We start from the raw sequence: 6,390 nt of genomic DNA, 5'->3' as shown, positions 1-6,390 counted from the left end.
ACAGAAGGTAAGGAGATTTCCGTGACGAGGGATGATGCCCTCATCCTTTGGCATAATGAATCCTTAAAAATCAGGAAAGAGAATTAAAAATAGTAAAAGACTTAAAATACAAGAAGGATGGTCAGATGTGGAACATAATCTGACGAGTAACTTCGTCAAGACTAAACCCACAAACCTGAAGAATGCTTTCCAGGAGACCAGTTTTTTTTAAAATCAGGAAATTAATCATTGAGAATTATTGAATGGGATTATTTGGACATTTGGGGCAGAACTTTAACTGAAAAGGTGGGGGTGGAGGGGATGTTAGCATCCAGAAAAGTGAACTTCCTTGTCCGGCTTTCACAGACCTGGGTTTGGAGGGAAGCTGTCACATTTTCCCCCATCTCCACACCGCCCCCCCTTCCCCCCACCATGGATCTGCTGGGCAAATTAGTTAACATTTGATTCGGCAACTGATTCATTCAGCCAGGATAAAGGTTTCCCAAGCTGTACAGAACTCAGCAGGTTCAGCCAGGTGAGAACTTTTTTTTAATACTTTTCCAATTCAATCAAATCAAATCCAATTCAGAGTCTCAACAAGTTGAGACATTTCCGATCCAGGCTGACAAGACAGGGCAGGCGACCAAACCACCCTGTCCTGGGCCCGATCTACATGAGCCAAGCTGATTGGAGAAGGGGGAGGTTCCTCCTCCAAGACTTGGGCTCATTTGCATCTTAGCCAAAAGGCCGAGATGCCGCTTTTAAAAATTGCTTCATATGGCCAGGTGAGAACTCAGCAAGTTCAGCCAGGTGAGAACTCAGTAGGTTCAGCCAGGTGAGAACACAGCAGGGAGCCATTGCTCTTTGAAATGGACAGGCATCAAACCAGTGATAGGCAACCTAGGCGAGGGAGTGGGCTGCACGAGTGTCCCTCCTTTATCTCAGTGAGCCGTAAGATTGTAATTAGGCTTGTTCACTAACCATAACCCCATGAATAAGACTGAATACATTTAATACATGCCGAATATTTCATAACGAGTTATAAAAAATGATCATTCTTGTATCAATAAGACAATTCAAAATGGTAAAGACAAAATAAATGTTTACTCTTTTCAATGGATGCAGAGGGAGTGCACGGCTCTCGGTCAATGTTGTGCGTACATCTCGATTCACAATCTCGATTCACAATCCCTTGCTTTATGTCCATATCACTTTAGTTATATTGATAGGGGAAAAAAACTATGTGTGGAGAGGAACCAGCCAAATGTGGTAACCCTGTACATGGGAAAGAGTCAACAAAATATCTCATGAGCTGCACTCAGAGACCTGATGGACCACATGCGGTGCTGGGGCTGCAGGTTGCCCACCACTGTTTCAAACAGTGAACCTGTGAGCTGTAGCCCTGCCTAGATGAGAGGCTGGTGCTCAAAGTACTTCTGAGGAGGTACTTTCACTGCTTGACAGATGAATTCCAATTTCTTGAAAGTCATGTCACCGGTCTTGAACTGGCCTTGATCTGCACTTTCCTGCTGTCAGCCTTCACTGTGGCATGCTAGCAGCTTACGCAGCTCTGTCGTGTGTCTCTGACGAGAAACAAGAGGAACAGCAATAAGATTGCCAACAGCACCAGGAGCAACACAAGCAACAGAACCAGTCGCCTTCTCCTTAGTCACATGCCCCTCCACAGATCCGTGCAGATGAACACAGAGAGCCAGCTGGAAGGACACAAGATCCTCAACACAGGGCCTGCGGGCAGAGAATCAGCTCTCTTGACATGTCTGAATGCCAATGCCTCAAAGAGGCTCAGGCGTTCCAGGCTGATCATTACTGACATCTGCAGCCTCTTGGAACAAGACCTCCTTCCCAGTGGACCAGCATCAGTGGCCATCAAGGTGGCTAATTATGTTGAGGGTTTCTTCAACTATCCCAGTTCTCTGCCTCTCCCTCTCTTCACCCCTGCAAGTGGAGAAAACAGAGTTGAGAGGGAAGGACATTTGTGGATGGTACTGTGGGTGTGATGGCACAAAGAGCAGCGTGAATTTCAGTGTTGGCAGTTCAGATGGGGATGTGAGGAAGTGTCTGAAGATTGAGGAGTGAGTGGAGTTGCACTATGTAATGGTTTATGGAGTGTAATGCAGAAAAATGCTGCAAAGGTCAGAGTGGGGCTTGGTACCTGCAGTGTCACTCACCTTTCTGGCCCTACTGAGGTTCTAGAATATCTCAGGACACCGACTCCTGGCTCGAAATACCAGAATCCTGCTTCCTCTGCCACTTCTATCCATGCCTACTTATTTTGAGAATTTGGCTTCTTCCTCCTGTCCTTACATTACAACTTCAGTCCCTTGGATCCCACAACAGAACCTCTGGGTGAGAGTTGGAGACCCTGGGGTGGTGACTTTCCCAGCTTGCCTTTCCATTTCCATGGTTACTGAACTCTCAGTAATCAAAGCGCAGTTCAGCCACCCTGATTCCTGCCAGCGTTCCTTTAATTAGAAACTCTTCCTTTGACAGACTCACTGGGTCCATCTGCCCACTCACTCTAATGGGGTGGTGGGCGGGGTGGGGGGAGAACCTGGAAGTGGAATGCTGATTGCTATGGCTGAGTTAAAGTGCCTCAGCAAAGCCGGATTGAATTACAAACAGGTTCCCGGCCTGCGTCATGTCCCACTACATTCAGACCTGTTTGGAAGAATTTCCACCCTTAGTGCATATTAATCATTGTTAATTGCTCCACCACTGGTGACAGCTCCTTCAGTTGCTTAGGACCCAAGTTCTGGAAAACCCTCCCTATCGCTCTCCACCTTTCTTTTCTTTCAGATCCTCCTTAAAACCTACTTCTTTGACCAAGCTTTTGGTCATTGACCCAATATTTCCTCAGGTGGCTCGGTATCACACTTTGTTTTAAAACACTCCTGTGAAGTGCCTCTTGGGACATTTCAGGCAATGCCACAAGTTGTTATTCATGACATTTCACACTTCAATATTTTAATAGAGGAGATGATATTGGATTAACATCTTTGTTAGCATAGTGAACATCTCCAGCATGGGTACAATGGGCCAAATGGCCTTCTTCTGGTGTTATATCATTCCATGGTTCACCAAATACATTAACTTCTGCACATTCATACTACTAGCACTCATTCCTGGCAATAGAAATAGTTGGGATGGAATCTCCGCATAGAACAAAACTTGCTGTTTAAACAATTGGCCAAATTATTCTTTCCCCCCCATCCCCCCACCCCCCACCCCCCTTCATCACCTTTCCTTATTTGTAAAAAAAAACTTTGCATTTATAAAACCATTCCATTATCACGGATGTCTCAAGTGTTTTACAGCAATAACGAACTTTTGAAATGTAGGCAACTTGGCAGCCATTTAGAATAGGCTTTTTCCAAAGTGGGGTCGCGACCTGCAAGTGGGTCATGGGATGTTGAGAAAGGGTCCCCATCCTAAATGATGGGGGAGCCCAGCACAACTGTGCAAAAGATAAGGCTGAAGTATTCGCAACAATCTTCAGCCAGAAGTGCCGAGTGGATGATCCATCTCGGCCTCTTCCAGTGGTCCCCAGCATCTCAGATGCCAGCCTCCAGCCAATTTGATTCACTCCACATGATATCAAGAAACGGTTAGAGTAACTAGATACTGCAAAGGCAATAGTACTGAAGACTTGTGCTCCTGAACTTGCCGCTCCCGCTCTTCCAGTACGGTTACAACACTGGCATCTACCCAACAATGTGGAAAATTACCCAGGTATGTCCTGTACACAAAAAGCAGGACAAATCCAACCCGGCCAATTACTGCCCAATCAGTCTACTCTCGATCATCAGTGAGTGGTGGAAGGGGGTCATCAACCATGCTATCAAGCCGCACCTGCTCAGCAATAACCTGCTCAGTGGTGCCCAGTTTGTGTTTCGTCAGGGCCACTTAGCTCCTGACCTCATTACAGCCTTGGTTCAAACATGGACAAAAGAGCTGAATTCCAGAGGTGAGGTGAGAGTGATAGCCCTTGACATCAAGGCTGTATTCGACCAAGTGTGGCATCAAGGAGCCCTAGCGAAACTGGAATCAATGGATATCAGGGGGCAAACTCTCCGCTGGTTAGAGTCATACCTGGTACATAGGAAGATGGTTGTGGTTGTGGAGAGTCAGTCAGCTCAGCTCCAGGACATCTCTGCAGGAGTCCCTCAGGGTAGTGTCCTAGGCCCAACAATCTTCAACTGCTTTATCAATGATCTTCCCTCCATCATAATGTCAGAAGTGGAGATGTTCGTCGATGATTGCACAATGCTCAGCACCATTCGCGACTCCTGAGATACTGAAGCAGTCCATGTTCAAATGCAACAAGATTTGGACAATATCCAGGCTTGGGCTGACAAGTGGCAAGTAACATTTGCACCACACAAATGCCAGGCAATGACCATCACCAATAAGAGACACTCTAACCACCGCCCCTTGACATTGAATGGTGTAACCATCACTGAATCCCCCACTGTTAACATCCCTGGGGTTACCATTGACCAGAAACTCAACTGGACTCACCACATAAACACAGTGGCTACAAGAGAAGGTCAGAGGCTAGGAATACTGTGGTGAGTAACTCCCCAAAGCCTATCCACCATCTACAAGGCACAAGTTAGGAGTGTGATGGAATGCTCCCCACTTGCTTGGATGGGTGTAGCTCCAACAACACTCAAGAAGCTTGACACCATCCAGGACTGCTTGATTGGCACCACATCTATAAACATTCAATCCCTCCATCACCGACACTCAGTAGCAGCAGTGTGTACTATCTACAAGATGCACTGCAGCAATTCACCAATGATCCTTAGACAGCACCTTCCAAACCCATGACCACTTGCATCTAGAAGGACAAGGGCAGCAGATACACCACCACCTGCAAGTTCCCTCCAAGCCACTCACCATCCTGACTTGGAAATATATTGCCGTTCCTTCACAGTCGCTGGGTCAAAATCCTGGAATTCCCTCCCTAACGGCATTGTGGGTCAACCCACAGAACATGGACTGTGGCGATTCAAGAAGGCACCTTCTCAAGGGCAACCCAGGGATGGGCAATAAATGCTGGCCAGCCAGCAACACCCATGTCCCAAGAATGAATAAAAGAAAAAAATCTTATCTAAAAGATGGATAGTTCTTGCTGCATTATTTCCTGAGGAAATTGGACAATGGGCTATTGTATGCGTCATCCCCAATTTTACAGTTCCCATTTTATTAAAACAAAATTCCTTAGAAATATTTGCAACTATCATGTATTTCTTAAATAGCTTGGGTACTTCAGTCACAAGGGCTTCTAGCAATACCAACTTGTCCTGGTGTAGAAGTCATGGCGCCATAATTTATAAACAGGCATGCAGATGCAACTACAGGTTGTTTCTCTTTCATTTACATGTGGCTATAAAATCTTATCATTAACTGTACCAGGCTCTAATGGGCCCAAAGATTATTTGAAAGAAAAGGTCTGATCACATATTAAGGAGGAAGTTGAAAAGGAGCCAGGAAGGTAAAAGTATTATCAGCAAGGTGAACAATGCTCATGAAAATAACTTTGCCAAACAGTTTACAGGGGCAATGTGCTTGTTATGGTTTCGAGTCCATCTTAACTCGAGTCTTCGCAGCTCAAACATCCTGTGCTTTGAGAGTGTCTTCAACAATCCTACTGTCGCTAAAGGATATGTAATCTGCCCAGAATAAAAGCCAGAAAATCCCACATGGTAATCATGGACAAGAGTAGAATAGAATAGAATCCCTACACTGCAGAAGGAGTGCCCATCGTGTCTGCACTGACCACAATCCCAGGCCCTATTCCCGTAACCCCATATATTTACCCTGCTAATCCCCTGACACCAAGGTCAATTTAGCATGGCCAATCAACCTAACCCGCACATCTTTGGTCTGTGGGAAGAAACTGGAGCACCCGGAGGAAACCCACGCAGACACAGGGAGAATGTGCAAACTCCACACAGACAGTCACCTGAAGCCGGAATTGACCCCAGGTCCCTGGTGCTGAGAGACAGTAGCGCTAACCACTGTGCCATCATGCCGCCCTACAAATTACTGGAATTATACACATCTCCACATCGTTTTGTGGAGGTTCAAGTTGATGGTTCCACTAGGAGCTGTCTGAGTGTGAACTTGATTGATTACCCTATAATTCTATTTCTATTTGTGCCGATTTATTTAAGGCTGATCCAAGCAGCTGTAAAGCTCAGTTTCCATCTACTCTTTGATTTGCTTCCAATTAGCAGAAATCTAGATATCCTACTAGGAGATAAAATGATCACAGTTGCTACACAAGAGATAAATATGCTAAAACAATTAAACATAAAATCTTTTCATTTACTTAAAACAGTAGGAAAATGTCCTGAGATGTTAATGGACAGTAATTACTTCATC

The sequence above is a fragment of the Mustelus asterias genome, chromosome 16 (assembly GCF_964213995.1).
Source record: "Mustelus asterias chromosome 16, sMusAst1.hap1.1, whole genome shotgun sequence".
Classification (NCBI taxonomy): Eukaryota; Metazoa; Chordata; class Chondrichthyes; order Carcharhiniformes; family Triakidae; genus Mustelus; species Mustelus asterias.
This window is presented reverse-complemented; position numbering follows the sequence as displayed.